Source organism: Hevea brasiliensis, chromosome 5 (assembly GCF_030052815.1).
Source record: "Hevea brasiliensis isolate MT/VB/25A 57/8 chromosome 5, ASM3005281v1, whole genome shotgun sequence".
NCBI classification, from domain to species: Eukaryota; Viridiplantae; Streptophyta; class Magnoliopsida; order Malpighiales; family Euphorbiaceae; genus Hevea; species Hevea brasiliensis.
In genome coordinates this window covers 21,271,399-21,294,369 of record NC_079497.1, presented here as the reverse complement: position 1 = coordinate 21,294,369, position 22,971 = coordinate 21,271,399, and the positions used below count along the sequence as shown (strand labels likewise).

Here is a 22,971-nt window from a genome sequence, read left to right as displayed (position 1 = left end):
CTTTAAAAGAAACTTCATCTCGAAATTTTTACCTAGTATCAGTCTCTGAATAGCTGTGGGTGTTGTCTCCTCATGTCCTCCTCTCATTTCCAAATAGCCTCCTGGCCTGAATGATGGTTCCACAGCACTTTCACTAACGGTATCTACTTGTTCCATAGCTGCTTCACCTCATAAGCCAGAATCTCTATGGGTTCTTCCTCATATGTGAGGTCTGGATTCACTTCAATTTCTTCCACTGGTAATACATGAGATGGGTCAAATCTATACCTCCTCAACATCGATACATGAAAGACGTTATGTATCTTCTCTAACTCTGGAGGTAGTGCCAAACGATATGCCAAAGGACCCACTCTCTCCAGAACCTCATATGGCCCAATGAAATGAGGACTCAGTTTCCCCTTTCTACCAAATCTCATAATTTTCTTCCAAGGGGAAACCTTGAGGAATACTTTCTCACCCACTGCATACTCAATATCCCTTCTCTTCAGATCAATATAGGACTTCTGATGATTTGATGCAGCTTTGAGTCGATCTCTAACCAATCTGATTTTCTCTTCAGTTTGCTAAACAATTTCTAGCCCAATCAACTTTCTTTCACCTATCTCATCCCAACACAATGGGGTTCTACATTTTCTGCCATATAAAGCTTCATATGGAGGCATCCCAATGCTTGATTGGTAGCAGTTGTTGTAAGCAAACTCAATCAAAGGCAAGTGTGTGTCCCAACTGCCCTCAAACTCAATCACACAAGCCCGCAGCATGTCCTTGTATTACCCTCTTAGACTGGCCATTTGTCTATGGGTGGAATGTCATACTGAAGTTCAATCTAGTTACTAGGGCTCTCTGAAGACTACCCCAGAATCTAGAAGTGAACCTAGGATCTCTGTCTGATATGATGGATATTAGCACTCCATGCAGTCTCACAATCTCATCTATGTATAACTTGGCCAATCTTTCTAAACTGTAGTCCATCCGGACAAGCAGAAAATAAGCAGACTTGGTCAGTCTGTCAACCATGACCCATACTATATCATGGCTCTTCTGTGTCCTCGGAAGTCCCATCACAAAATCCATAGTTATTCTCTCCCATTTCCATTTCGGTACTGGTAATGGATGTAACAAATCAGCTGGTACTTGATGCTCTGCCTTCACTTGTTGACAAGTTCGGCATTTGGAAATAAATTCTGCTACATTTCTTTTCATACCCATCCACTAGTAGTGCTCTTTCAGCCCTCTATACATTTTTGTGCCACCAGGGTGCATAGCAAAAGGAGACTCATATGCTCCCTTCAAAATGATCTGTTTCAAGTCAACGTCATTAGGAACACACATTCTACCCTAATGAAGCAGTAGGCCATCATCTCTCACTGAGAACTCAGGTTTCTTGCCCTGTCGGACTTCTTCTAACAGCTTCTGATACTTCTGATCATTCTAAACAGCCATTCTTATCTGATCAATCAATACTGGCTGTACATGCCATGCAACTGCTGTCTGCCCCTCATCATTAATCTCTAAGCTGGCATGCAATACTCTAACTCATGTACCATAGACAAAGGAGAAACCCATAGACTTGCCATAGTCTTACGACTTAAGGCATCAGCTACCACATTAGCTTTCCCTGGCTGATAGTCTATCAGACAATCATAGTTTTTTATCAACTCTAACCATCTCCTCTGTCTTAATTTCAATTCCTTTTGAGTACCCAGATACTTCAAACTCTTATGATCTATGTAAATGTAGCACTTCTCCCCATACAAATAGTTTCTCCAGATCTTAAGAGCAAATACAATAGCTGCTAGCTCCAAGTCATGTTTCGGATAATTCCTCTCATGCGATTTCAGTTGGCGTGATACATAGCCAATGACATTCCATTCTTGCATCAGTACACAGCCTAACCCATTGTGAGAATCATCACTGTAAACTGTGTATTCTTGACCCGGGGTAGGTAAAGTCAGGACTGGAGCTTCAGCCAAACATTTCTTCAACTCATCAAAACTCTATTGGCATTTATCCGTCCATTGAAATTTCACATCTTTTCAAAGTAATTTGGTCAATGGAGATGCCAACATGGAGAACCCTTTCACAATACGGCGGTAATATCCAGCTAGACCCTAAAAACTATGAATCTCAGTGATATTTTTGGGTAGTCTCCAATTAAGAACAGCTTCTATCTTACTTAGATCTACCTTGATGCCCTCTGCTGATACTATGTGCCCCAAGAAGGATATTTCTTTTAGCCAAAATTCACACTTCGACAATTTGGCGTATAACTGTTTCTCCCTCAAAATCTGCAATACAATCCGCAGATGTCTATCATGCTCTTCTGCACTGCTCGAATAAACCAATATATCATCTATGAATACCACAACAAATTGGTCGAGGTATGGTCTGAAGATAGTGTTCATCAAATCCATAAAAGCAGTTGGAGCATTAGTTAACCGGAATGGCATGACCAAGAACTCATAATGGCCATAGCGGGTTTTAAAGGCAGTTTTAGGGATACTCTGCTCTTGTACTTTTAGCTGATAATAACCTAATCTCAGGTCAATTTTGGAGAACAAAGCTGCACCCCTCAACTAATCAAACAAATCATCAATGTGGGATAATGGGTATCTATTCTTTATTGTCACCTTATTCAACTGCCAATAGTCAATACATAAGCGGAGAGTGCCATCTTTCTTCTTAACAAACAACACTGGTGCTCCCCAAGGTGACACACTAGGGCGGATAAAGCCCTTGTCAAGCAGCTCTTGCAATTGCACTTTCAATTCTTTCAGTTCTACTGATGCCATTCTATATGGTGTTATAGAGATTGGGTCCACACCTGGCATAACATCAATTTCAAACTGCACCTCTTTTTCTGAAGGTAGTCCTAGCAACTCATCAAGGAACACATCTGGAAAGTCGCATATAGTAGGGATGTCCCTCAGTATTGGACTCCCCACTTGGGTGTCTATCACATGTGCCAAGTATGCTTCACACCCTTTTCTGATCATCCTTTTGGCTAGTGCAGCCGAAATGATGAGTAACTGACTCTCCCCATGTATTACCACATCACCGTACAGAGGGAGACCAAAAGTGACTATCTTCAGTCAACAGTCAATCATGGCATGATGCCTGGCTAACCAATCCATGCCCAAGATGATATCATAATCTTTGAAGGGAATTTCAATCAAATCTGATAAAAAAGTGTGTCCTTGGATCACCAAAGGACAATCTCTATAGATTATGTTGACCTAGACCTCTTGTCCTAACGGACTAGTTACTAGCACCTCAAAACCCATTTTGACACATGGAACAGCAAGAGAACTAACTATGCTAGCACTAACATACGAATGGGTTGAACCCGGATCAAACAACACAAAGACATCCTGATCAGAGATAGAGAAAGTACCGGCTACAATATCGAAAGTCTCAGCTTCTTCCCGCTGTCTCATCGTGTAAACTCTGGCCGGAGCACTCCCTTGTGCTGATTGGTTAACGGTACCCTGACTGCCAGAAGCATTGCCTCTACCTCTACCTCTTCCTCTACTAATCGGTTGTGAACCTCTGGTAGCAGAACTCTGAATGGACCCTTCTGCAGTAGTAGGAGCTGACCCAAATCTACGGGCACTAGTGCATTTCTTAGTGATATGACCCGTTCCTCCACATTTAAAGCAAGCTCCTGTAGCCCAATAGCAGTCCCCCCCATGAGTCTTACCACATGTCTCATAGGGGCAGGGAGGATATGAACCCCTGGTCGACTGCTGACAAGATCTAGGGGGTCTCTGTCCAGAGAATCTGCCCCTTCCGAACCTTCCTCCTCCGCCAAATCCCCTAAATTTCTTTCTTTTTCTAGATGTACCACTGGGACTTTGCTCTACTAATTTTTCCCCTTTATCTTTCTCTGATTTTTCAGTCTTCTCAGATTTCTCTTTCACTGGTGTCGCTTCTAATTTAATTCTTTCCAACTCAAGTGCCTGAGAGATGAGCTCAGAGAAGTTACTGCGTCTGAATCTCACTACTTGCATCCTCAGACTGGGCTTCAAACTGGTCTCAAATCTCTTGCACCTTTCTTTGCTGGTAGACAGGAGACTATCAGCATAGTGGCTTAAGCGGGAGAACTCCTTATAAGTGCATAATTTATTAATTTTACTCCCATCACATTTAGAGCGGGAGAACTCCTTATAAGTGCATAATTTATTAATTTTACTCCCATCACATTTAGTGTTTTTAGTGTGTTTTTATGTTTAATTCAGTTGGTTAAAATATATTTATCATTTAGATATATTTTTAGATAGTTGTGGAATAATTGTGTTAAATGGAAAAATTTTTAGTGTTTGAACTTTGCTGTATTTTTTAGGTGTTTCTAAAGTTGTGGGTCTCCAAATTGATTGCTGTTTAATCCATTAAAAAGCTAAGATAGAGCACTTCAAATGATAAAAGGGACTAAAGCCCAAATCAGTCTCCAAGGTTGACAAAATGAGTTATGGATCTATTGCAAAAGCCTAGACTCGATGGGTCACAACCAGTTTTAGTTTTTATTTTGTATCTGGAGTTTTAGATGTCCAAATAAAGCAAGGCTAAGCCCAATTGAACCTTAAGAGCCACCTCTACAACTTCTATGAGAAGCTAGACATGAGATGAGGCAATGTTAATTGTCAAAAATGGCAATGAAGTAGTCATAATGGGCTGGACCGTCTGACTGAACTAGTCCCAGTTTTTGTGTCATAACTTGGGCTGTAGAGCTCAGATTTGGGTCTATCAGTACCCATTGGAAAGATAAGAAATAGGCCTACAACTTTCCTGAAGAGGGCAGAGGCAGATTCGGAAAGAAAGTCACTAAAAATCTGCCTTGATTCCAGAAACGTGAATGTAGGCTGAAAATCTGCATCTTAAATTTCAAAAAGAGATAATTGTATTTCTTTTGTCTATGATCAAATCAATGCATTGGAATACGAATTACCTTAGACTAAAGTTTATTTAAATTGAGATTTTCATATTTAGTTCTTGAATTTCTTATTTCTTATGATTTTGTGTTACAACCCCCCCCCCCCCCCCCAATCTTTATTGCTTTCATTTTCCATTACACACAAGTGCACGAAATTTAATAATTCAGTCTCTAGGGTTCGACCTGGATTTACCACTTGTTGCAGAAAATATTTCATTACTGGTAATTTCATTTAATTTAATTTCTGGTGGATTCGACACCCATTAAGAATTTTGGCGCCATTGCCGGGGACTGAAGTTTATTTGATTTCATATTTTTGGTGTTAGATATTCTGTTATTAATTTTGTTTGTGAGTTGTTGCTATTTTCAGGTTTTTGAAAAAAAAAATAATTATGGTGTTACAGTTCATTGTTACAGTTCATTAAGGATTTTGGTTGAATTTGGAGGGCAGCCCATACCTATTTTGAAGGAAACGATGCTCTGATCAAGACCAATCAATCCATAGGATTCCTTGGCCCCACCCTCTTGAGGCCAAATTCCATTGTTTTCTAGGGTTTTGAGGCATTTTTTTGTTTTTACTTTGATTTTTTTTGTTTATGACAAAAATTTCTCAATCTAGTGAGTTGATCTTTGATCCAGAAGTAGAAAAAACACCTAAATGGTTGAGAAAATTGGCTAAGCAAGCTAGGCAGATTCCAAGTACATCTGAAGGAGTCCAATCTCTAAAGGAGCTAAGTTCAGATTCGGATTCAGAGTTAAGTTCTGAAAATGAAACCATGGCTGCTGCTAGGACTTTGAAAGAGTTGGCTGCTCCTAATCTAAACCAACAACTTTTGTGTACCCAATACCCTGCTTTAAATGTTGCTTTTGAATTGAAATCTGGACTAATCCATTTGTTGCCTAAGTTTCATGTTCTTGCAGGTGAGGATCCACATAAGCATCTAAAGGAATTTCATGTTGTGTGTTCCAGCATGAAACCTCAAGGAGTTTCAGAGGATCAGATTAAGCTTCGAGCTTTTCCCTTCTCACTGGAGGGCACAGCTAAGGATTGGTTGTATTACTTTCCTTCTGGATCTATCAACTCATGGAATGGGATGAAGTAGATATTTCTGGAGAAGTATTTTCCTTCTTCCCGTGCTATCAACATACGAAAAGAAATTTGTGGCATCTGGCAGTACAATGGAGAGAGCTTATATGAGTATTGGGAGAGATTTAAGAAGCTGTGTGCAAGCTGTCCCCATCATCAAATAAGTGAGCAGCTTTTGATTCAGTATTTCTATGAGGGACTTCTACCAATGGACCGCAGTATGATAGATGCTACTAGTGGAGGAGCTTTGGTTGACAAAACACCAGATGAAGCAAGGAGGCTGATTGCTAACATGGCAACAAACGCTCAGCAGTTTGGAATGAGAATGGATCACACACCTATGAAAGTTAATGAGGTAAGTACATCTAACCTTGAGAAACAAATTTCTGATTTAACTTCTTTGGTGAGGCAATTGGCTGTAGGGAAAATGCAAACTATTAAGGTATGTGGAATTTGTTCGGGTTCAGGTCATGCTACTAACAAGTGTCCTGCATTATAAGAGGATGAATCAATGCAACATGTTAATGTAGTAGGAAATTATGGATAGCCACAACACAGGTATGATCCATTTTCTAATACTTATAATCCAGGATGGCAAGATTATCCTAATCTGAGTTATGGGAATCAACCGGTGCAAAACCGATATCAATAGTAGAGACAAGTGAATCAACCACCTCCGCCTCCCTCAAATCAAGGTATGTCACTTGATGAAATTGTTAAGGCTTTGGCCAACAATATCCAACAGTTTCAACAGGAGACCAGAAATAGTATTCAAAACATAGAAAGGCAGATTGGTCAGTTAGCTTCCTCTGTAAACAAGCTTGAAGCTCAAGGTTCTGGAAAGCTTCCATCACAAACAGTCATGAACCCCAAAGAAAATGCGAGTGCGATACTGTTGCGAAGTGGGAAAGAAATTGGTAATCAGACTCCACATGAGTCAACAAAAAAGAAGAAACAAGGAGAAAAAGAGTCTGAAATTGAGGTAAATACTAAACCTGAACTGAATAAAGTTAATAATTCTGTTCTTCCTCCATTCCCATGCAGGTTGGCTAAAAATAAGAAAGAAGAATAAGAGAAAGAAATTTTGGTGACTTTCAGAAAGGTGGAAGTGAATATACCTTTACTTGATGCGATCAAACAAGTTCCTAGGTATGCTAAATTACTTAAGGAATTATGCACTACAAAGCGCAAGTTGAGGAATAATGAGAAGATCAGTGTGGGGGAAAATGTGTTAGCATTAATTCAGTGAAAATTACCCCCTAAGTGTAAGGATCCAGGTTTGTTTTCTATTCCCTGCAGAATAGGTGATTCTAAATTTAAAAGTGCAATTGTAGATTTAGGAGCATCTATTAATGTTATGTCAAATTCAGTTTTTCAAACTTTAAATTTGGGTCTTTTGAAAGAAACCAGTGTCATTATTCAGTTAGCTGATCGTTCTAATGCTTGCCCATTGGGAGTAGTTGAGGATGGTTGGTGCAGGTTGGAGAATTGATTTTTCCTGCAAATTTTTACATTCTGGATATGGAAGATGATAGTGCTCTCTCATCAAATTCAACTTTGATTTTGTTTGGAAGACCTTTCCTAAAAACTGCTAAGACAAAAATTGATGTGGATGAGGGTACCTTAACTATGGAGTTTGATGGAGAGACTGCCAAATTTAATATCATTGATGCTATAAAATATCCTGCTGATTATCATTCTTTCTTTTCTATTGATGTTGTTGATACATTTGTGCAGAATAATTTTGAGTTAAGCATGGAGGATGAGTTAGAAAGAAAATCACATTTGCATGAATTAGAGGAAATTCGCCTTAAGGCTTATGAGAATTCTAGGATCTATAAAGAAAAAACAAAGGCATTCCATGGCAAAATAAGGAAGCAGTTTGTGATTGGACAAAAAGTTTTATTGTATAATTCCATATTGAAGCTGATGCCTGGTAAGTTGCATTCTCGTTGGATTGGACCCTTTGTTGTTACTAATGTGTTTCCTTATGGTGCAGTTGAAATTCAAAGTTTAGGAACTAACAACGTCAACGGTCATGAACTCAAGCCATTTTATGAGGGGTTTCAAAAGCATTCAATGGATTAAGGAGTTTTGCCATGTCGAGCTAATAACGTTAAACAAAGGTTGGGAGGCAACCCAAGGGTGGCTTGTTAGCCACAATTAGATTTGTTTTCTTTCCCTTATTTTATTTTATTTTCTAGCATTTTTTTCTTTTCTTTTGCATTTGGACTTTACATTAGGGATAATGTAAGTTTTATGTGTAGGGAAGGAGAAATTTATTGCTGCAATCTTTTTAATTGTTAAGAAAAAAAATAATAAAAAAAAATAAAATAAATAAAAATAAAAATAAAATAAAATTTGTTCTCATAAGCTTGATTCTTTATTAACTCTCGGAGAGAAGTGTTTTATCCTTGAAATGACTTTTCTATTTTAGATTGAATTTTTTAGATTTTAGGCAATGTAATAGTAACTTTAATGATGGATTTTCCGTCTTCTCCATACCATAGAGCAATTTTTTTCTGCATAAATCATTTAGGCTTGATTTAATGGTGAAATGATCAGTTATGTGTGCTTTAAACTAGTGTCATGCATATTTCAGAACTTTGTTTAATCTATCAGGGCACTTTATAATATGTAGATGCATAAATCGGGGGAAATAAAATGTTGAACTTGAAAATTTCTCCGCTATTTTAGTTAAGTAAACTAACCAAGGGTCTTAAACTAACTTGAAAATTGTTCCGCTATTTTAGTTAAGTAAACTAACCAGGGGTCTTCATGAATCCCATGTCAATTCTCAAGCCAAAAGCTAGCTAGGATATGAGCAAGGTACTTTTCTGAAGGTGACGATTGAAATAAATAAAAAAAAAGTAATTGTGACAAGAGAGAAGTACCAATTTTAAATATAAAAAAAAGGGGGGGCATTTCTAAGATTTGCAAAGAGCTATAATAGTTGTGCCTTGATAAATTAGCATTGTATTTTGGTGTGTATTGACTTAAAAATTCATGGAACTTTAATTGTGTGAGCTTAATTGATTTCAAGCCTTTTGTTTTGTGTTGGAAAATTGTTGATATATTGGTATGGTATTAATGGAATTTATTATGATGGTTATTACCTTACTTGCTTCTTCTTTCAAACTTTTAATCTTTTGTTAGAAAATGTTGTGATATGGTAAAGTTAAGGAACTTCTAAGTGGAGTTGATTGAGAGTTTAAGTCATGCATGAGGACAAGCATGGAATAAGTGTGGGGGAATTTGATAAGTGCATAATATATTAATTTTACTCCCATCACATTTAGTGTTTTTAGTGTGTTTTTATATTTAATTCAGTTGGTTAAAATATATTTATCATTTAGACATATATTTTAGATAGTTGTGGGATAATTGTGTTAAATGGAGAAATTTTTAGTGTTTGACATTTACTGTATTTTTCAGGTGTTTCTAAAGTTGTGGGTCTCCAAATTGATTGTTGTTTAATCCATTGAAAAGCTAAGATAGAGCACTTCAAATGATAAAGAGGGACCAAAGCCCAAATCAGTCTCCAAGGTTGACAAAATGAGCTATGGATCTATTGCAAAAGCCCAGACTCAATGGGCCACAACTAGTTTCTATTTTTATTTTGTATCTGGAGTTTTAGACGTCCAAATGAAGCAAGGCTAAGCCCAATTGAACCTTAAGAGCCACCTCTATAACTTCTATGAAGGGCTGGACATGAGATGAAGCCATTTTAATTATCGAAAACGGTAATGAAGTCGTCAGCCATAACTAGGGTTGTAAACCTCAGATTTGGGTCCATGAGTACCCATTGGAAAGCTAAGAAATAGGACTACAACTTTCCTAAAGAGGGTAGAGGCAGATTCAAAAAGAAAGTCACTGAAAATCTACCTTGATTCCAGAAACGTTAATGTAGGCTGAAAATCTGCATCTTGAATTTCAAAACCTTTCCTAGTTTGGTTTGGTTCCTATCTTTGGGATTAGGTTTTGTTAGTATAAATACGTCTTTGGGCAGCAGCTAAGAGCATCTCAATTCAGACTTTCATTCTCCATTTACATTCTAGATTTCTTCTTTATTTCTTCTTTAATTTTCTGTAAGCCATGAACATGAGTGGCTAAGTTTTTAATTCAGTTCAAGGGATTCAAGTTCTTATGTGTGATTTGTGAGACCAGGTTCTTAATTTAATTTATGTCTTTTTGAATATCTATTGTTTTCTGATTTAATTGTTTTTGATCTATTGAATGATTTGTTAAAAGGCCTATTAGTTAATTGTTTAATTTGATCAATTACTAGTTCATCTTCATAATCTGTAATTGTTATGTAAGATTGAACATAAGTAGCAATTAGGTTTTATTGATTATGATCCTAATTTTCGATAATAACCTAAGGAAATAATAAGGTGGATTAAATGATTTATGCGTCATAAATTATTGTTCAGCTTAACTACTTCCTTTTCGTAAAGCAGTTATTAATTTGATGAGGATTGCTTAATACCAACTCAGTTAATAATTAGAGTCAATAATAGTGCTGGGCTCGAATTGATGAATATAGGAAAGTCAGGGGTTTACCTTGCTGTTTGGTAAATCTACGTTAAGTATTCAATAAGAGATAATTGTATATCTTTTGTCTATGATCAAATCAATGCATTGGAATGCGAATTACCTTGGACTGAAGTTTGTTTAAATTGAGATTTTCATATTTAGTTCTTGAATTTCTGATTTCTTCTGATTTTGTGTTACAAACCCACCCCCCCCCCCCCCCCCAATCTTTGTTTCTTTCGTTTTTCATTACACACAAGTGCGCAAAATTTAATAATTCAGTCTCTGGGGTTTGACCTGGATTTACCACTTGCTGTAGAAAATATTTCATTACTGGTAGTTTCAGTTAGTTTAATTTCTAGTGGATTCGACACTCATTAGCTCCCTTTCATACTCTGCCACAGATTTATTTCTTTGCTTCAGACTTAAAAATTCTTGTAGTTTCTGATCCACATATGCATCTGGGACATATTTCTGTCTGAACTCTCTGATAAAGTGGTCCCAGATCAATACTGGCGGTTCTGCCAAGCTATGAGGGATGGTCTTCCACCAATCATAAGCATCCTCTTGCAGCAAAGACATTGAATATTCAAACTTCAGTTCAACAAGACAGTGCAATTTCTTGAATACTTTGTCCATTCTTTCCAGCCATTGCTCTGCCTCTAGAGGGTCTACTGTACCCTTGAATTTTGTCGCCCCATATTTCAATAGCTTGTCATATTGTCTGGCTAGAGCTTGAGGTTGCACCACAGGAGTATGGGGTGGAGCGTGAGCAGGCATACCTCCAGCCATCTGTTGAAATATAGTAGCCATCTACTGGGCGAATTGTGCCAGAAATTATGGCATTTATGGGGTCAGTGCCACTAACCCACTGACATTTTAGAGAGCTGGGGCTTCCCCTTAGGCCTCAGCCTCTACCGACTGCTCAACAGAGCGATCCCCTTCTTCCATTTCAATCTGGAGTTAGGATATCTCCTAAACAAATAACACAAGGAGATTTCTCTTCGTTAATTCATATTTATAATATAATGCACTGTATGTAATAATTAAGGACATTGAGCAGTTGTACTTATCAAAGAAAAGACACAAATTCACAAGTCAAAACATACTTCAAAAATTTCACTCTGATACCACTAAAACATGTCACACCTTACCCCTCTGTAAGGCATAACATGATCCCGTAGAATACCTAATGAACTACCGACCTTCACCTACCGATAACTCATTAAGCACCCTACAAGGGACTGTAAAACCATTTTCTTACTTTTTGGAAGTGGTGAGCATTTTCTTACATTTAATAGAAGTTTAAAAGCCAGTTAAAATTTTTGTCCATTTTTATTTGTCCGCAAATTTTGGAAAAATTTCAGCAGAATGCCGTCTGTATTTTAAGAAAACAGTTCTTCAAAAACCTGTAAAAATACTTTCTATAATTCTTTTCATCAAAATCCATCACTACTATAACACAATTTTTTCCAAACTCCAAAATTCAAAACAATTCTTAATTCAATTGTCTTCAAAATAATACTAAATAATTTCATTCATATTTCATTAAAGTAAAATCAATTTACATTCATCAACCCAAAATTTACATGAGAAAATCCAAACTAATATTATTACAAAATCTATACAACTGCTCAAGACCCGTTTATACATGTACATACATTTACATACATTAAAATAAATATTACATTCACAGTATAAAATTATACCCAACCAAATCTCAAGGATGTAGCTCCAAGATCCTCAGCAACGTACTCTGCTGCTCCTCTAGTCTCTCTATCTACAACAGCAATAACAGTCATTACTGAGTACTATGACTCAGTGGTGCACAACATACTAAAATAACATTTTATGCATAATTCAAATCATATTTATTCAAATATGGTACTGAACATGAAAAACAGATACGAAACATGATTTATAAATTTTTAGTCCAAACAATCTCATTTAGGAAATTTCAAAACGAATTTTATAAACATACACAGTTATATCATACCATTCAGAATAATACTCATCTCAATAGCCAAAGGCTTATGAGAAATCACAAGGGTACCTAGCTCAAACTATGGGTACCCATTCAATTTCTTCCTCTACTGGCACACACCTCAACACTTCAGCCAGAGAGGGAATCAAAATTCAAAACTAATTCCTCCCACTAGTCATGCTAGTGAGGCATTCAAATATATAGTCATGACACTGTGGTTTCAAAACTGTCTTAGCAATTTACTAAACATTTATTGCTAATTCAAACACATACAAGTAAACTTTCAACAATTTAATTCAAAAGCATAATATACATTTCAATCACCATTTTGCAATAATCGTAAAACACAATTTATTTCATACACTTTGCAAAGGAATTTTAAAAAATATTTATGTTATGCACAAACCTTATGCGAGTCACCTCTTAGCCTTGACTCGATGCTTCGAGTTCTTTTCTAGTATTCTTTTTTACTGAAACACACAATTTTACAGTGTTTCAGTATCATAATTTATCGTAAGTCCAAAAATAAATTCAAATCTATTTATATCTAGTTTTGATATGCTAAACTTGACGTTCTTTAAAATTTACACTTCGAGGTTACTATTCACGATACTATTCAAGTCAAATTATTGACTTTCTCATGTTTAATAGGTATAGGGATTTCAATTTCACCCACATACCACATTTTGGTTACCTAATTTATTGGTTTTGGTTGTTTCCTCAAATTTTAAGTCTCTTAAGTGAAATTTCCGAATTTCAGATTTGGTGCCCTGTATTGCACTGTTCTATTGGTCAAGTTGCTGTGGTAATTTGGCTAAGTTTTCTTCAAAGAAGTTATTCCTTATTGTCTTAACTTTATTTCCCTTTTTGAATCACTCCATTGAGAGTTTTGTAGCCCAAGTTGTAGCCATTTGAACTTGGCTGGCCGGATTTGGTGTTACCCAGAATTCTGGGCATTTCCTGGATTTTGGCAATTTTTGTACATTGACTGCATGTGACTTTTTGGACAGGTTATGGTCAAAATTTGGGTTTGTTTCCTTCATGAAAGTTGTATGGCTACGTCTCAGCTTTCTATCAGTATAAAATTCAGGTCATTTGGACCTTCCTAGACCAAGTTATGGTCATTTACGTAACTACTGTTCATTTAGTTATTTTTGTACAGGGCAGTGTGCCCAGTTCTGGATTTGGCCTAATTGTTCACTAAGTTATGGTTATTTTCTGGGCATGATTCCTAGATGAAAAATGGTCCATTTTGTATCTAATTTCATTCCCAATTGGCCTCACACCAATTGGGTTGGTAAATATTCAGTTTTGGTCCCTGAAATAGACCTAGGTCAAGCTGCCTGCAAACTAGCCCTAACCAATCCGAATTGAAACTTGGTTCCAACAATTCATACACACCACAAATGGTCACAATTGACCATTTCTCAACTCAAGTCAGATCAACTACATCATTTGACCAATTCTTTAATTTTTTTCTTACAATTTTTTGCATGCTCAAAACCCTAATTATATAAAGTTTAATCTAATGCATTCAAAGTGCACATTCATAATCTATACACCCAATTCACCTCAAATAACCATTCAAATCCACCAAATTCATTCAATCCCAACCTCAACTACTGCTGGCCGAATTCCATATTACTCCCCCAACAATTGTTTTGTTTTGATTTTAAGTTAATTTCTAAGTTAATTAAACTAGAACATAAACATTTAACTATAATTTCCAAGTTTAGATTATTAACCTCAAACTTTGATTTTCAATTTCTCCAAATCTTCAATTTCTCCCTTTCTTTCCTTCTTCACTCTTTTTGTCTAGGTTAATTTAGAAGCTTACTAGGGTTTAAGGTTAGATTTTGTGAGAGAAAATCAAGTTATTCAAGTTTGAATAACTCTTCAATGGTGGACATAAATGGAGATGAGAGTGAGAGGAAGTAGCTGGCGAATGCTTTGGGAAGAAGAAGTGATATTTTTGTTTTAGTTCTTTGCATATTTTATGACTTATTTTGGGTAATTAACTTGGTCAAAAAAGTTGGGAAAAATAAATTGGATTTTGGCATCACCCATGATGTCATCCAAGTGATGTAATAACACTTTTTCCTTTTTCTTTTTCTTTTTCATTTATTTTTCCATTAGTTTTTTTAATTTAATTCCCGATTCTAAAATTTTCATTTCTCCGATTTTATTGCACAGTTAAGTCAGGAGTCAGCTCTAGGAGTGAATTAACCAAATTGTCCCTCGCTGGTTCAATCTGGTTTGCAAGTTATTCAATATTTCTTCCGGATCCCTGACCTAATTATTTGACTTACTTAACAACTCTTTTCTGTAATTTTCTCTTTTCCACTGTGTTCGCAATAGTCCTAAGGACCGCGGCGTCACATTTTATGATTCGAAATTTGAGTTTAGACTGACCTCATAGTTATTTCCCGAGAAGGTCACCCATCGCTGTGACTCCCGGCTCATTTAACTTTTTATGCTATGTCTTTCTTCTTTATACTTAACTATTTGGAAATTACTAATTATTTGCGTTCAAGGCTTATCTAGGTGTCTTAGACGTGGTTCTAATTCTCTTAATTGTCCGGACCGACACCGGTCACCGAAACAATGAAATATACCAAGCTATGCAAATAGGGGTGTTATATTGAATCAGATAGTCGATTCCCTAGCTACACTAGTATTCCTATGGGAAAAGGGTGATCAAAAGTTGACCTAGCTAGTTATTCTAATGAGAAGTAAGATTTCGTGCTATGAAGGATTAACAGTAACACATTTAGATCGAGAAGATGAGGGAAAACGGTATGAAGACATAAGGAGGTATCTGGAAGTGAGGGACTACCCATAATCAGCTAATAAAAGAGAGAGTAACAATTTTTCAATTAGCTACTCAATTTACTTTGTTTAGGTGGCAACTCTATAAAAGGTTCTTTAAAAGACTCTTGCTCTTCTGTGTGATAGATAAAAAGGATGAGCAGATAATAGAAGAAGTACATGAAAGAATGTGTGGTTCCCATATGAATAGAAAGGTTTTGGTTGGAAAAATTTTAAGGTTGGGTTACTATTGGTCTACCATGGAGACTGATTGTGCTAAGTTTGTCAAGAAATGTCATGAATGTCAATCCATGGGAATCGAAATCATGTACCTCTAAGTGAGCTTTACAATATCACCTCACCGTGGCCATTTTCAGTTTGGGGCATAGGCATCTTCGGGAAGATTTCTCCTATGACTTCTAGTAGCCATAAATTTATAATCGTGGTAATTGACTACTTCACTAAGTGGGTTAAGGCTGAATCCATCAAGGTAATGGATGCTAAGTAGATGAGCTCATTTGTACAGAAGAATTTGATCTACCGATTCAAGGTACCTCACGAGATAATCTCGGATAATGGCATTTACCTCAAAGGTGATTTTCTAGAATTGATTGCAGACTTTAAGACTAAGCATCATAGGTCTTCACCGTATAGGCTATAAACTAATGGAGCAGTTAAAGCAGTAAATAATAATCTGAAAACTATTTTGAGAAATATGGTTGAAACCTATAAGGATTGGCTTGAGAAAACTCCCCTATGCTCTTTATGTTTATCGCACTACTATAAGAACATCCATAGGGTAACCTCATTCTCTTTAGTATATGAGACTGAAGCAATGCTACCTATTAAGTTAGATGTTGAATTCTTAAGATTGATGCTTGAAACTAAAGTTGTAACACCCTCACTTTAGTAATTCCGTACATTCTACTGTTCCAGTGACTGGTGTCGGTCCGGACAGCTAAAACGTCTGGAAAAATATTTAGACTAGAGTGAGGAGTCATAAATAACTCAAATAATGGTAAGAAAAATTTAGGAAAAATTTTAAAAATAAAATACAACCAAGTTAAATGAGCCGGTGCCCTAGCGATGGGTAATCCAGTGGGCAGTTGCAGTTTTCGCAGCTAGAAGCCCTAAACTCGAGAGAAAATTCATGAAATAATTTTTGAGACTCCAGAGAAGAGTTATTAAGGTTTCAAAGGCATTAGAATGCCAAGAAAATGCTTAGAAAAATTTTTAGATCGATACAGACGATTTTGGCTCAATAAGCCAAACGGAGGGCATTTTGGTCATTTTATCTTCAAAGATGATTTTTGGCTTACTTGTCCAGTTAAATAAATAATTATTATGACATAAAATATGAATAGATGTTGCTAAAATTTAATTGAAAATGAGTAGAAAAGAAAAGAAAAGAAAAATGAAGAAAATTAGAATTTTGACATCACATGATGTCATTAAGAAGGCCTCCACCAATCACAACACAACAAGCATATTTAAAAGTATTAAAAAGAGATAAAATGGGATTAAATGAAGCAAAAATCTGCATCTCATCTCCTTCATTCAGCCCTTTCTCCCTTTGCTCTCCTCACACCATTTTCATGCAAACTTCTCACTAGAACTTCTCTTGAAAAATCACCATAAATTCCAAAGGTTGTTTCATTAAAACTCCTCCTTATACCCTAAACCACCTCTAGGCAGCAATTGAAAGAAGAAATTAAGAAGTTTTTACAAGCTTGGAAGAGTGATCAACATAAGGTTAGTGCTAACTCTTACATGTCTCTTTTTATTCCATGTTAGGAAGTTAAAGTGAATGAGAAATTGTTAAGAAATTGAATAAAACACTTATGTAGGAGTATGTATAAATTGTGGCAGCCAAGGGAGGGTTAGGGTTTGGATGGTTTAGTTGCAATTAATTTTGTATATTAATGTCAATTAATGTATACATATGAATTGGAGTTGAATGGAGTTGAATCTTTTTGAGTTTACATGAGAATGAGATTTGATCAATTAGGGTTAGTATGAAAATTGGAGATATTGTGTTTGAATGGTTAATTGGAGTTCTAATGGTCAATTTGTGACCATTTGATGAAGTTTGACCCTAAATTGGATGTAATTGTGGCCTTGAAATTGAAAGTGGTATGCTGCCCCCATTGTGCTAGAATACTGGACTTGAGTCCAGTGTATTCCTAGGGTTATAACTTGAGCTATGTTACTCCAATTGGTTCAAGGCCAATTGGAAATGAAACTAAACATAAAATGGCATAACTTTGATGAAGAAACCTGGCCCAGAAAACTAACCTAAGTTACCTTAAAAATTGACCTAATCTGGGTGATTAATATGCTGTCCCTGGAAATTGACCAAACGAACAGTGTTTGTTCATTTGGTCATATCTCACTGTAGAAATGTCCAATTGACCTAAATTTTATATCAATGAAAATCTTAGACAATTTAGAACAACTTTCATGTAGAACATAAACTCAAATTTTGAACTTAACCAAATGAAATTGCTAGCTAAAATTGAGCCACCAAATCTGGCAGAACAAGGATTGCCCAGAAATTCTGGGTACAGGTCAATCCGGCCAGTTATGGTAAAATAGTCATAACTTGAGCTATAAAACTCCAAATGGAGTGATTCAAAAATGGAATTAAAGAAGACACAATAAGGAACAACTTTCATGAAGAAAGTTTTGTCAAATTTTAATTGTAGCCAGGTCCAATGGAACAATGAATTTGGACCTCAAATTCTAAAAATTTAAAATAAAACCTAGAAGGCTAGAAATTGAATTTGGCAATCAATGCCAACAAAAATAAAATACAAAATGTGGTATCTTGGTGAACTTAGGCTTAACAAATCTATTATGAATTAAAAAGTCAACCTTTGAAGGGAAATGGTCAAGTGAATAGTAACCCCAATGATATAGGAAATGATATATTAAATTAGAAAAACTATTAGGATGGTTAATATAGATAATGTGATTAATGAAATTAAATTCTTGAAGTTGAGTGACTCTAGGATTTAAGGAAAATTTAGTTAAATTTGAAATCCGTGAATTGTTTATGGATTACTTGAAATATGAATAATAATTTATATACATAGTGTAATGAATAAATGAATATACGAATGAAACTTTAGTTTTCATTATTGGAGAAAGGATAAGGAAAAAATGCTTTGAGTACAATTACACATGAAAATAATTATTATAAATTATGATCAATATAAATGACATAATGAATGAATAAAATGATGAATGCATAATTTAGGTAGAATTATATTTTAGAAATTTATACTTCTGCTAGTAATAAAAATTAAAACGTTATAAATTATAATTGAAACATATAATGAAATAATGATACTTATGAACCCTTAAAGGTACTAATGTGCTCATGTATTGCCTAGATACATGTGTCAGATTGGATAGATTGGCATGCCAACAGGGTATTATTTAACAGTACTGCGAAAGGCTTTATGCCCGCACTCATGGCTTTATGCCCGCATTCATAGCTTTATGCCCGTACTCATGGCTTTTATGCCTGATTATGTGTTATCATGGCTTTTTAGCCATTCTGATTGCATATGTGGTTGACGTTCCGCATCCCATGGTATGACAGCCTAAGGCACTGCGGTGTCCAGTGCCAACGACCTGTTATCCATTTTAGTTAGCCTGTCATAGGTTACTTGGGCAGTGAAATTTATTAAAATAAGTTAAGAATATTAGCAACTGAAAATATTAGCAATTAAATAAATGAGTAAGAATATTTAATTATTATGAAAGAATTGACCGCTTTTGAAGAGGAATAAATTAGAATAAAGGATAGTTAATACTAGAAGTATTATATGAAATTAGATTAAATTCCAGAGTATCCAAATTTTAATCCATTTCTTTTTTTTTATTGTATATTATTTTCTTGTTATATTATTGCACCACTAAGCAGCAATGCTTAGCACGATGGATTTGTTTTCTCGCGCAGGTACTAAAGGTAAAGCCCAGCGAATATTAAATAGAGATTTTAGAGTTCTAATCTGCAGAAGTGTCTGAAGTATTCAAGGTTGTCACCTCCTCAACAATGCATGTAAATAGGGCCTATATAGGTCATAATTTGTATGTTGTATAAAATGCTTAGTTATAGTATTATAATGTAAATTATGAAAATGCAATTAATAGGTGTGTGATGTAAATTAATAAATAGGTTAATTCATATGTGATTAAATTGTATATCATGTCAATTGATGAAGATTAAAAATTTTCATATACGAGTTAAGCATGAATGGGAATGTGTGGAAATGGATGTGAATGAAATTGTATAGATTTGAATACGGAATTGAAATATATAGATGATGCATGAAATGATGAGATTTTTATTTTAAAATATTATTGAAATTTTCAAACAGGTGAATAGTGAAACACGTCAAACATTAATAAAATTGGGAAAGCTCCGTTAGTTTCTCCATCGAAAAATAATTGATATTAAAAGATAATAACTTGAAAATGATTAAAGAAATAAAGTCAAATAAGATAGGGTGCTCCAGCACCGAGTGTGACATGCCTTGCTTGGCTACACTGTAGTCGGGTGAGGGGAGTCACAAAAGTCCCTAAAAATGTTTGGGCTCAAAAAAGATATAAGGAAATAGCTCTGATTGATGAGAAAAGAATGAGGGCCTAATATCACATGAAGTCTTATCAGAGGAAAATAACATGAGCCTTTAACAAAAAGGTAAGGTCAAGAAAGATGAAAAAGGTGATATGGTTTTGAAACAGACTCAGCCCATTCCTTTTGATCCAAGAGTAAAATTCATGCCAAACTGGGATGGCCCGTATATTGTCAAAAAGATCTCACTAAGAGGTGTTGTGAGAATATCAAACTTGAATGGAAATGAGTTCCAAGAATTAGTTAACCATGACAAGCTCAAAAGATACTTTATGTTAGATAAACTCGCTAAGCTTAAAACCCACAAAGGGCAGTCTAGGCAAAAGTTAAGGTTAAAAAAAAGAAAAATAATAAATGCTAGGCTAAAAATCTGAAAGGGCGGTCTAGGCAAAAGGAGAGCGAGAGAAGATTTGCATGAAAAACCTGAAAGGGCCATTCAGTAGATTATAATTTTATTCTATCTTTGAAAGGTTAAAATTTTAATAAAACTAAATGTAAAAGGGGTAATGGTGTACCTGAATTAATAAAGAACGTTTTTATTGCATGATAAGAAATAAATTCTATTTAGTTATGATTGTAAATGCTTTTATCTATAATGATACATCAAATAGCTAAGTAGTGGGACTGCATGTTTTAATTCAATATAAGTTTTCTCATCATGATAGAATAATTAGTGGTAAATTCCCTGATAAGTAGTTTGCATTAAAAAAAAAAACTAAATTGAAAACTTGAAAAGGCAGTTTAGGCAAAAATAAAGGTTGCTAAGTTAAAAACCCAAAAGGACAGCTTAGGCAAAAGGAAAAGCAAGCTCATTGAATTAAAACCTGAAAGGGCATTTCAAGCAAAAGTTAGGACACAAAGAACGAAACACACAGAGAAGTAGAAGTAGAATGAAGAAAAGGCATGTTACACCTTACCCCTCTGTAAGGCATAACATGATCCCTTAGTATATTTAATGAATTACCGAACTTCGCCTATTGATAACCCATTAAATATACTACAAGGGATTTTAAATCAATTTCCATTCATTTTAAAATATAAGGTAATGTTGAATAATTACTAAAAAGCCTTTAATTGAAGTTTATGTCATGAATTCAAATTTTGATTTATTTGGGATTTCGAAAATTTTACAGAAATTTCAGCAGAATGTCGGCTAGAAATTGAGAAAACAGTTCTTCAAAACCTATTAAAAACACTTTCAATATGTACAATATCTACAACTCCATTTAATCTCAACATAATCCCATACAAATCAACACAATTTCTAGCAATCTCAATATCATTTGATTCAGTGCAATTCATATATAAAATTTTCAATTCAAGGAGAAGAGAACAAAATAATATTATTACAACTTTGATTGTACAACTGCTCATTCGGTTCTATAGATACATATGTACAATAATTTACATCAAAAGAAATTTATAAGAGTATAAATTATTATACCTGTGAAAGATCCCAAAATATGTTTCCTTGCAGCTATAGCAGCTCACTCCATTGCTTTATCCTTCTCCCTATCTGCGACAGTAAAAAAAAAAAAAAAAGCCATTGCTGAGTAATTTACTCAGTGGTGCACAATAATAATTTTTAAAGTCACTAAAATATAATCATTCATCGATAAACAGAAATTTAAAAATTTTTAGAATCACAAATTCACAAACTGATATTAATATTTTCAATAACACTTTGTCAAAATAAATTGTAAACAATAGTGTTGCCAATAATTACACAACTTAGGTCATGATACAAAATTTCACGATCAATGTCGTGTTGCACACCATGACAAAGCAATCTACAACCTCACTAACCGAAATTAATGAAGGAGGTGGCTAGCTAGCTATATGAGTACTCATCCGATCTCAACCTCAAACTGGCAAGCCAAATAGGGAGGAACATAATCAATCTCAACTCCATAGATAGAGGAGGAACACAATAATATTGTCATACCAAGTGTGATTTCAAAATTCAATACAAATCATTTCATTCAAATAATGCAATTTCAAACACTAGTCATATGTAACTCAAAATTTTCACTTATAAATTAGGCAACACAATATTTCCCAAATAGATTTCTTAAAACTATAACAATCACAAATTGTTCACAACACACTTATTCAAATAAATTTTCTAGTAGAAAACAAGGAAATCAAATTATTGTGCACAAACCTCTTTTGTTTGCCTTGACTTAGTCCACTCTTCCTCCTTCCTTAGAGGTCTCCTTTCTAACTGAAACACATAATTAAAGTGTTTCAATACCCTTCCAAACCATTTCTAATCATAATTCCAACAATTAAACTTTGCACACTTAATTTTACTTATAAAGTCTCATAAGGTTGGGTTCTTTGCATTTGAAGTTATTATGGTTACTATTCATGTAAATTTTTTCTTTTTCATAATTAATAGATATACAAATTCTAATTTTATACTAGTACCACATTTTTTGTTATAAACTTATTGGCATCAGTTGCCAATTACCATTCAAGTCTTCATAGGAGAAATTTCAAAATTTTAGTTTTTGTCATCAATGTTTACTGTTCCATTGGACTAATCTACAGTAGGAATTTGGCTAAACCTTTTTCATCAAAGTTGTTCCTTAATGTCTCTACTTTAATTCCCTTTTTGAATTACTCCATTTGGAGTTTTGTAGCTCAATTTATGGCATTTTTACCATAACTAGCCAGATTAGTCCATGTCCAAAATTTCTAGGCAAATTCTGGTTCTGATAGTTATGGTTAGCAATTTAATTAGGTTATGGTCAGAATTTGTGTTTCTGTTCTTTATGAAAGTTGTTCTACTATGTCTAAGATTTTCATGGGTTCAATAATCAGGTCATTTGGATCTCTCTACACAAAGTTATGGCATTTGAACATGTACTATTTATTTGGTCAATTCTGCCCAGAATCAGAGCACTGATTCCGGATTCAAGCCAATTGTAAGTCAACTTGGGATTAGTTTTTGAGCAAGATTTCTTCATAAAAAATGTGGC

General features: G+C 35.0%; 1 non-coding gene across 1 annotated transcript; it reads right to left on the bottom strand.

Moving 5' to 3' along the window:
- Positions 1–6,072: 6,072 nt before the first annotated feature.
- On the bottom strand, positions 6,073–6,179 carry LOC131180363 (small nucleolar RNA R71). Its single transcript, XR_009149139.1, has one exon. It is a non-coding gene; the product is annotated as a small nucleolar RNA R71 (small nucleolar RNA).
- Between the last annotated feature and the right edge of the window lie 16,792 nt (positions 6,180–22,971).